This window comes from Aulonocara stuartgranti, assembly GCF_965226115.1.
Source record: "Aulonocara stuartgranti genome assembly, chromosome: 15".
Taxonomy (NCBI): domain Eukaryota; kingdom Metazoa; phylum Chordata; class Actinopteri; order Cichliformes; family Cichlidae; genus Aulonocara; species Aulonocara stuartgranti.
The window spans coordinates 3,313,785-3,324,800 of NC_138951.1; the positions used below are offsets into that span (position 1 = coordinate 3,313,785).

Consider the following 11,016-nt stretch of genomic DNA (forward strand, 5'->3'; position numbering starts at 1 on the left):
CAAAATGTCACTGACTTCCACAGTTTTCAGAACTTCCAGATTTGAATGGCCTTTACCTCACCACAAGCTTTCATGACATCCTGCCTGGCTACATCAAACATCTCCCTGCTCCTTTTTTTCCTCTATTCTTTTCAGTGTTTGCTGTAGCCAAGGATAAAATGCCACTACTGGTTAAGGTGTCAACATCGCCTCTATGATAAAATTTGGATGGGATAAAAATGTGAAGGCTGGAGCGCTCGTTGCATTTCTGAGGTTCAAGTAGGAAACCACAGTTTGTTTCATTTCATTTCATTGCCTGTAATCACAATCTTTACTTGCCATAAGGAAACATATTTAACTCAGCCCTGCTATAGTCAAAAGAAGGCTGATATCTCTATCTGCAGTAATTCATATTTGGCAGCGAAGCGCTCCATGCACATATATGGAAAGTTTAAGAGGCAGCAGCAAGACCCGTATCACAGAACAGTCCAGGGATCAGTGACAACAGTGGTGACATTAAACAGCATGATGTCGAGGTGGGTTGCAAAGTGGCTTGTGCAGCAACTGTGGACAGGCTAAAGCATATGAGGTAGCAAACTGGATATGGAAGTTATTAGTTGATGTGAACTGCTTGATCAAATACTGCGCTCGATTTGTTGCATAAACTGAAGTTTTCTTTTTGGAAGTTGGACCACCAAAGCTTATCATATTTTAACTGATAAAGAAGAAATGGAAGAAGAAGCTGCAAGGTTGGATCAATCCACTCCACTGAGCTGATGGGTGGGACTTAAGGTGTCAAATAAATCATGCACAGGGCCAATACTATTTAATATTATCCTTTATGTCTGCTGCAGAGAAAGTGAAGGAACACGCTGGTCTGCTTTTAGTCTTTTAGTTTGCATTTACTAACTTTTCAAGTTAGTAAATGCAAAAACGGTCTAATATCAAAGAGGTATAATATCTAATATGATGCTGAGGTGACAGGCCAAACTGATCCTTGGCTGAGTTCAGGGACTGCCTAGCAACCTATCTGTAACGGAGCAAGTCCTTGGATTTATTCATGCAAACCTGCGATTCGTGGACAACCCACTCTACCACCTGAGCCACAGCTGCTCCTGGGTGTTCTTGTAGTTTGTTGTACAAAAAGGAGATTTCAAAATAAATTTGCATATATGTGTAAAAACTACTGAGCTAGAAATGCTTATGAGGCATTTTACTGAGATTATCATGAAATGACAACTAATGCGCTCTACAAATTCAACATATGTAAAATGTAACCCTTCCACTAATTAATCCGTCTTTGATCATTGTGAGGAATTGATAAAAAATCTTGTAAAATCGTGTAATTTCCTCCTTGAGAACACGTGTTATTTTAAACTGAGTCAGTCTCCTGTTCTTGTTGCCTCAAATATATTTTATCAAGAACCTAAATTGGATTTTCCAAGACAGCTGATCTGACAAAGTCTTCAGGCAGATTAGATGAAAGATCGGCAAAGAACGGGGATCCAGACACGCTGAACCCACAAACCAGACAGACTGACAGACCATAACAGAGAACGAGGCAATGCACAGACCAAACAGACAGCCATCTCAACCTTGTCCTGCCTTATTGTACACATACCCATGGATTTGAACATCGCAGGTTACAATCAAATACCTCTGCGATGCATATGTCCCCTCTTTAATGGCAAAATCGGGTGCCATCATTACAATCACACTGCTATTGTCTGTAATAAACAGGCGAGCTCGCGCTGCTTCGGAGGAGGGATTCAAGTGCCTGTTCACTTAAAAGTGAAAAGAATCCCTGAATAACTAATTAAAAAGAATCCGAATACCAGTGTAAGACCTTGGTTTATACTTCTGTGGATTTGATTAGTGGTGATTTGTATATTCGCTGACAGATGCTTGATGTTGGTGAGATAAGGGGGAAAAAAGCCAAAGCTTTTGGCTGAGAAGCCCTATTATTCATGGGCAGAAGTTGAGTGTGTATTTCCATTAGATGTGCGAAGGCCTCTAAGGTCTAAGAATGCACTTTAATAGATACCTGTCAAATGTAATTAACTATGTTTTTCCTATATCATACACTTTCCCATTGCCTCCAGCCAGAGGCTCCACAGTGTGTTTGTGTGTGTGTGTGTGTGTGTGTGCATATGCAAGCACACAGGCATATGTGTGTCTGTGTGTGAGAGAGACAAGAGTCTGTCTCAGCGCCTTTTGCCACCCAGCGATTGGAGACAGTTTTAATTGCAGCATGACAACCACAAGAAAGGACCAGAAGCCCCATAAAAGCCAAAGCAAGCTGGCAGCTGGCCCACAGAAGAAAGCTAGCCATGCCATAATTACAGGTAAAAAGACCTCTAGCACTGTAGCTCAGCACCGTGTTTATTTGACACCAATCATGCAACTATGCAGGTATCCCAACAATAACGTTCTCTGTCCCGACAGGACTGAGGTGCCTCCGAGAAAGACTTGGACATCACCGGCAATCAAGGAATGTCTTGTGGCTTGGAGGCTGAGCCCTCGTCAGAACATGAAAGCGAACAGAGAGACCTTGATTTTAAAGAGCTCAGATGAATTCACCAGCGCAATGTTACATTGTTCTCAGTCAGCGAGGAGCCTTGCATGGCATCAATAATTCATTTTACAAGGCTCACTTCTGCCTCCAGTGAGCAGGTCGATTTAAGTGTTTTGATATCCTTGTCCAAGGGTGAAACTGGCTACATTAAAGACACATTAGTGAAGTTGGTGACACTTCCAGGTAAAGAGGGACTTCATTCTTTCCTTGACTAAAGCAGGAGCACCTCCTGTACTATCGTAGCAGGAATTCTGAAGTATATCACCGTCTTTTTTCTGCAGTTACAGAGAATTTGGTTACACAAGCAAATAGATCTTTTTAGCCTATGTACATGAGGAGCAGGGAGGAAAAGGACCCCGGGGTGCTCCGTACTACACATTATAAAGAAATGTGTTGGCGCTAACCAGGGACCCTCCTTTAGCATACACTCGCAAACATTTTAACTGCGCTCACCTCTTTCCATTCAAACTCCGGTGTTAAGCAATCACATTGGTATTCTGCCCGTGCCAATACATTCGCTGTGTAAATCACAAACACTTTAGAGACAGCATCGGTCTCTATTTGGAAATCCAGACCCCAGCACATAAATCTCACCTCTGTAAGTACTTAACGAGAGCACAATGTGTGTTTTATGTGTTCTTTATGAGTGTGGAAAGGCCACATCTTGAATGACACTCACTTCCAGAGCTATTGGAGGGGGTCCGGAGAGAAGAAATACGAAAACGTTTTACAAGCTCATTTTCTGTAACATATGCTCACTTTCCACTTACAATGAGTTTGTGTAAAAATACTCAGCAACATGTTTCCTCTTGCTGTTTAGTGGAGTTATTCAATCACTGACTCTCCTATTTACTTGCATCCTGTTTGTGGTGATTTACTAGTTAGGTAATGACTGTCAAAGCTATTGGCTGCTAAAGTGGTGGACTGGGGCTCAACCGAAGGACAGTGTTAATCACAGTATTGACTTTCTGACAACGGTGCCACAGACTCTTTTGTCATTACGCCTGGGCCACTAGAAACAGCTGGCAAAGGCAGGTCACATGACCCACAAGTTCATCCTATTTTTATTCTTTAACTCGTTCTTTTTTTAGAATTAGGTTGCTCCCCAATACGAAATATGTACATATGTACACTTTTTGGAAGAGGAAGTTGGTTTCATTTACACTATCCCTTTGTTCCCAGGGGAGCGCACCACTTTAAAACATGTGGCGTCCATCTGTCTGTGTATTTTGCAAATATGTCTACTGTCAAACTGAATAGGTAAAGATATTAGTTTGCAACCAGCTCTACAGTTGACACGAAGTGATGATAATTCTGGGCAGTTAAACTCAGCACTCCATACATTGTTGTCTGTAATAAATAAATGGTTACTGCCAATATCTATAAGAGTCACAGCAACTGAAGCAGGAAGGTACAACCATTCCAGGCTCTCCATCTCACGTTTTCACAGCACTGTTATATGCATTTATACAGGTTTTCACATGTGGCCTACTGCAGTGGCAGGAGTGGGTCTGCCTAGTGTGGTTGACATAGGCAGATATGCAGAATGCAGATAATGTTAAGACCCTGGTGCCTTTGTTTGCTTCAAAGAACCACAAAGAAAAAAACAGTTCTCACGCAGGACAAATGCTCAAATACTGCTGTTTTGGCCGACAGCAAGGGAGATGTACACACAAGCTGCCCTCTGGCATTGTTGTCCTTGGCAAACTGTTGGCGGCTATATACAGTATGCATTTGAGTACATGACAAATATAGACACACCTTAAATACCTAAACAGTACATGCAAACGTTCTCAGAGACTCTGACTTACTTAAATGCTCCTGCTTTGCTGTTATTTTGCAATACTCAACTATGCATTTCTCAGCACACACACACACACACACACTTGTTCTCTCTCATGACTATAAATTAGCATATCTAGAAAGTATTTCCTGGTAAGTAGAGCAATGGCAGCTCTCAGGAGAGGCACAGACACAGATAGAAATTTGTATTAAGAAGAAGAAACATCGAAGCAAAAAAAAAAAGAAAAAGAAGAAGAACAAAACCTCAGTACACCATTACTTTAATGATTCATCATGTTCAAAGGAAACGTATTCATAATTCTACTCCAGTAAACAAGGGAATGAAACGCTGGTGTAAAGTGCTTTTCATTTGGTGCTGGCATGCAGCAGATGTTTGCTCTTCAGTCGTCTTTTTGTCTAATTTTTAAACCATATTTCCTCCATCGAGTCTTCTAGCCAGTGCGCATTTGCACTTTTCCTCCCGACAGCTCAGTACACGGTAGGTTCATGTTTGAAAGGCTACAAGCCCCCTGAGGGTGTCAACATCATTACCCTTGAGTGCATCAACTTGACCCAGAGGGCTTCCCTAGTCTTTACATAACCTGTGACCTCTGGCTGCTTTGGACACTCCCTCTCTGTGCGCCGTTCCCTCTCCAGATTCTTTCATGGCTTTTAGGGTTCAAGTTCACCATCAGCGCAGCCCAGACATGTTGAGACTATGCAGGACTCTGAGTGAAGCCAAACAAAGATACATTTTTTTTAACCTGTGGAAAATTTAGTCTCCAAAGTACAGAAATTAAACAAAAGCAAATAAAACATGATCACAGATTTTGTACTTATAACAGAGAGTGTCATTCTTCTTCTTCTTCGGCAATCCTAAAATGACAATGAACATCAGCTATTGTGTGTGCATTTGAAAAAAAAAACCCCTGATAGATCTTGTTGCAACTATTCTGGGCTGTTCATAATGTGCTTTGTGTTTGTATTAAGGTTGTCATGCTTTAGAGATTAAATTGGGGGAGTGGGCGTGACCCATGAGCTAAATGAATTTAAATGTTTTAGTCTTTTGAAAAGTCAAAGTTTAATCAACAAAAGGTTTAGGTTCATGTTAATTTCAGGTGTTAGAATAACAAGATTTGAGACTATTTGAGGCATTTTAGAGCTTTTTTCAGTGAGACCACGTGATCTTTATTAGCAGATAACATGTTACTGTTTCTGAGCAACTTTCTTATTCAAGATGGAAAAGGGATACAAATCTGTAAGGCATAAAAGTTAAGGCGTAAGTGATTTAGAGCTCCGCAAAAAGCATCAACTTAGTGGTGATATCAACAATATATCAGATGTGGAGGCTGTTCTGTTTAAGGCTACCTAATACCCCTGTAGCCTAATAAGCACTGCGTCAAGTGACACCGCTGACACCAATGAAACCAATGAAACCATGTGTACAAGCTGGATTTGCTTCAGGATCCCTCTTCTCCTCTCCACGCCTCCTTCTGTTTAACGCCTGATTATTTAAGTGATAAGTGACTGTGATGGATGGCCTGAGCTTTGTGTAATTATTGTCCTGGTTATCATTGTCACTGCTGATAGCATACATCACGGTGTCCCAGCCCATTTTGCATGTGATAAATAACCATAGTCAGAAAAATACATTCAAATCATTTGTGAACAGACCCCTGGAATGTAAACACATGGGCAGGCTAATGGAGGGTCCTGGTAGGTACGAGAGTGAGTGCTGATGGTTTGAAATCGGGGCCATTGCGCCATGTTTTCTGGATTGCATTGTTTTTACTGTCTATTTGCTGGAGAATGCCAAATGAGCAAAGCAATGGACAGGAGAGCCACACACGCTAGCTTTCTATCACCTCAAAGCTTTACTCACTCACTGCATGTCCTAGCTTATCCAAACAAAGCTTCTTTTAAAGAGAATCCATTCATTCATTTTATATACTCTTTCAGAGACGATTAGCTCATTCTGGAGGTTTACCGTGCATCTGTGCTACTTGACAGTCCTTAGGTGATGTAATCTCTGAGGATGATTTATGGATTATGGCAATTAGTGCTCAAATAAAGGCTATTATTAGAGATAATTTGCCTTTTACAAATGACTGTGTGCAATCTAATGCCTTTTTGAAGATTTACATAGTATGTGTATGAATACAGGATCCAGTGCAAGATATGAAGTGACACGAGGAAGTTTGTGTTTAATCTACAAAGATATCTAGATGTTGCTTTGTCGTTATTGCACGGGTGTGATTTCACCTTTCTTTTAGGGCTGTGTCATATCATGTCATCTGCAGTAATACCGGTCTAATTTTTTGCATGACATAAAAGTGTCGCGATATCTTTGCTATGGAGTTTACGTTCGTAGACGAGCCCAGTCATGTCTGAGATCAAGAGCTGTGTGCCAGCTTCCCATGATAACGTAGTGCCTAAAAATGGAGCTACATTAACAGCTTCCTAGAAAGACTGAGTTTCAATCGGGAACGCGCCCTCAACTCAGATTTCCCACTCGGAAAGTTGGAGCAGTCCCGGCAACCCAGAATTAACAGTATTAACAGCAAGAATTAAGGTGTAACGCTAGTGGATACATGAATGGATTTACCTCGCTAAGAACCAAAACAAATCTTTTTTCCTTGCATTGTCGTTTATTAAAAAAAATCCCGTCCACACGTGCAGTTTTGAAAAAATTTTCCGTCCACATGTAAACGCTAAAAACAAAATCTTGGCCAATCAGAAGTCTAGAAGCCTGGGAGGGAAGGAGTAAACAGGGTTTGAAAAGTTTTTGTTTTTCTGTTAATTTTGTGTTACTTTTCAAGTGCCTTCATCAATTTAAACTGTGTGTGTATCTGTAAGCGTGTAAAAACTACAGATAGTAAGATTAACAGCAACGGTATTTTGTAGAAATTCATCTCATGTAAACAATAATTTGGCGCACAGCTTGATGTCAAAATGGGGCACACCTTTGACGTTGCACGAGTCTGCTAATAAAATTTAGAAGAAGAATAAGATGTTTCTTGAGTAAATCTCCGTTTTCCTCGTCCACACCTAAATGCAAAAATTTTCAGTGACCCAAAACTGCATTTACGTGTGGATGAAAGGACCAAACACATAGAAAAATGTGCGTTTTCAAAAATACCCGTGTACGTGTGGACGTAGCCTCAAAACAGCTAGCTGCACTTGTTAGCAGCAGAGGACAGAAGTCACTGATGCAGTTACAGTGGGGCAAAAAAGTATTTAGTCAGCCACCGATTGTGCAAGTTCCCCCACTTAAAATGATGACAGGGGTCAGTAATTTGCACCAGAGGTACACTTCAACTGTGAGAGACAGAATGTGAAAAAAAAATCCATGAATCCACATGGTAGGATTTGTAAAGAATTTATTCGTAAATCAGGGTGGAAAATAAGTATTTGGTCACCTCAAACAAGGAAAATCTCTGGCTCTCACAGACCTGTAACGTCTTCTGTAAGAAGCTTTTCTGTCCCCCACTCGTTACCTGTATGAATGGCACCTGTTTGAACTCATCATCTGTATAAAAGACACCTGTCCACAGCCTCAAACAGTCAGACTCCAAACTCCGCCATGGCCAAGACCAAAGAGCTTTCGAAGGACACCAGGAAAAGTATTGTAGACCTGCACCAGACTGGGAAGAGTGAATCTACAATAGGCAAGCAGCTTGGTGTGAAAAAATCAACTGTGGGAGCAATCATCAGAAAATGGAAGACATACAAGACCACTGATAATCTCCCTCGATCTGGGGCTCCACGCAAGATCTCATCCCGTGGGGTCAAAATGATCATGAGAACGGTGAGCAAAGATCCCAGAACCACACGGGGGGACCTGGTGAATGACCTGCAGAGAGCTGGGACCAAAGTAACAAAGGTCACCATCAGTAACACACTACAACGGCAGGGAATCAAATCCCGCAGTGCCAGACGTGTTCCGCTGCTGAAGCCAGTGCATGTCCAGGCCCGTCTGAAGTTTGCCAGAGAGCACATGGATGATACAGCAGAGGATTGGGAGAATGTCATGTGGTCAGATGAAACCAAAGTAGAACTTTTTGGTATAAACTCAACTCGTCGTGTTTGGAGGAAGAAGAATACTGAGTTGCATCCCAAGAACACCATACCTACTGTGAAGCATGGGGGTGGAAACATCATGCTATGGGGCTGTTTTTCTGCCAAGGGGACAGGACGACTGATCCGTGTTAAGGACAGAATGAATGGGGCCATGTATCGTGAGATTTTGAGCCAAAACCTCCTTCCATCAGTGAGAACTTTGAAGATGAAACGAGGCTGGGTCTTCCAACATGACAATGATCCAAAACACACCGCCCGGGCAACAAAGGAGTGGCTCCGTAAGAAGCATTTGAAAGTCCTGGAGTGGCCTAGCCAGTCTCCAGACCTCAACCCCATAGAAAATCTGTGGCGGGAGTTGAAAGTCCGTGTTGCTCGGCGACAGCCCCAAAACATCACTGCTCTCGAGAAGATCTGCATGGAGGAATGGGCCAAAATACCAGCTACTGTGTGTGCAAACCTGGTAAAGACCTATAGTAAACGTTTGACCTCTGTTATTGCCAACAAAGGTTATGTTACAAAGTATTGAGTTGTATTTTTGTTATTGACCAAATACTTATTTTCCACCCTGATTTACGAATAAATTCTTTACAAATCCTACCATGTGGATTCATGGATTTTTTTTTTCACATTCTGTCTCTCACAGTTGAAGTGTACCTCTGGTGCAAATTACTGACCTCTGTCATCATTTTAAGTGGGGGAACTTGCACAATCGGTGGCTGACTAAATACTTTTTTGCCCCACTGTATATGGAGGAAAAGCAGCTGGTGAAAAAGATACAACATCCCAGGTGGAAAACATCTTTTTTTGTTTTATTATGTGACAGTATTATATAGATTCTTGATAAGTCACAAGGTTTTGTAGCTTTATTTACTGTTTAGCTGCTGTTATCTTACTTAAAATTGATGAGCACAGTTAATTTTTACTTAAAAGCACTACCTACGGTACTTTTGTGCCTACATTTGACTTACGCCGTGTTACTGAATATAAAGCTGTTTCACTACTATTGCTCTACAAAGCTTCTGCTGGCACCTTGATTCAGTACATTCACTTTTCAAAATCAGGAAGTGTGTCACTGATGACAGCAGCACATTGAAGATGCCTTCATTTACGTACACTTGCAAGTGCTGTTGCCTGGAAGCATTCTCTTTTGTAAAATCTTATCAAAACTATCATTACTGCAATTTTCTTGAAATATCACAATATAATTTTGAGGCTACATTGCCCACCACCACTCTCTGTTACACATTTGCATATATTTAATGTAATATTGTAATGGAAGTTTCTTCCAGCTTTAAATTTCCCACAATAACATGAGCCCAGAAAAAGTCAATATTCTTTGCTCTCTTCTTTTGCCTGGCTGCCTGTGTCAAGCTCTCATTCTCTCCCAGACTAAAGGAACACGACCTTTGACCCTGAGGTAAATGCCTGACCGAGGTGCTAATTGGCCATGTAACAATAAATCAGACTGTGATATACTGCCATTTAAAAATGTGAAAGAAAAAACCTCATTGTGGTCTAATTGCCGTTGCCAGTTCTTACTCGAGTAAACTCACCTTTCACCCAGAAGGTATCCTTTAAGCATTCTCACGTCACATTCATTGTGATACATTGTGATCCTCCACAGTTTTGCAGACTTTTTTCTTCTTCTTACCTGCACTGAAGTGAATAATTACTCTATAATTGTGTAATTCTGTTTTGTATCACTAGACTTGAAATAAAAGCTAAACATATACAAGCTGCGTCACACTGAATGACATTTCTCGCTTCACAAAAAGCGCTTTTTATACAGCTGGAGAGCAGATTTAAGTTTTTTTAAACAAACATTAAAGGTACAGTCTAGTTAATAAGAACGTTTTCAGAGGACTCAGTCCTGTGCAAAACAAGTCTTACATTAGTCTAATATGAGGCCATCTGTCTGAAAGCTAAAGCAGCAAAACTGCAACAGAATGGCTGAAAAAGCAAAGAATCGAGGTGTTGCAATGACCCAGTAAAAGACCTCAACCTGACAGAAATGCTGTGGCAGCACCTTAAGACCTGCACACAAGTTAATGCCCGCAAACCTAAATAAATCGGAGCAAGGCTGCTTGATGTGAGAAACTGATAAACTCATATAGAAAATGATTACTTCCTCTGATTGTTGCTAAAGATGGTTCTAAATCATGGGCTGTACTTTGGGATTGTATAGAGTTTTCTCTTTCATATGACTGTAAATTGCATTTTTACACTGTGTAGCAAAGATAGTCAACCTACAGCAAAAACAGCAGCGAGTTCAGCAATCACCCTGTCACTTAATCCTAGGTCCGCGCAACTCATCAAGGAGCCTGTCCTCCTACACTTATGAAATGCCATCTGATAGCATCAATCGCATTGTGCTCTCCATCACACCTAATGAATGTTTAGGAGAAGCTTTACAGCCAGTCAAAAGGTTAAAAGACCTTTCAAATGATCCCCGCGGATCAATTAAGAAAAAAGTGACCTAACATCAAAACAAAAAATAAAGAAATCCTCCAAAAAACCCAAAACAAAACAATTTAAAAAATAGTATAAAAAATATGTGACTGGCTTCCTGTTTACTCCTGGTATGGAGTGTCCTATAATGA

General features: G+C 41.0%; 1 long non-coding RNA gene across 1 annotated transcript; it reads right to left on the reverse strand.

Moving 5' to 3' along the window:
• Window positions 1-4,701: 4,701 nt before the first annotated feature.
• Window positions 4,702-10,811, reverse strand: LOC309689854. Its single transcript, XR_014271534.1, has 3 exons — window positions 10,667-10,811; window positions 9,970-10,072; window positions 4,702-5,064 (listed from the first exon to the last, which is right to left on the reverse strand). It is a non-coding gene; the product is annotated as an uncharacterized lncRNA (long non-coding RNA).
• Window positions 10,812-11,016: the final 205 nt, after the last annotated feature.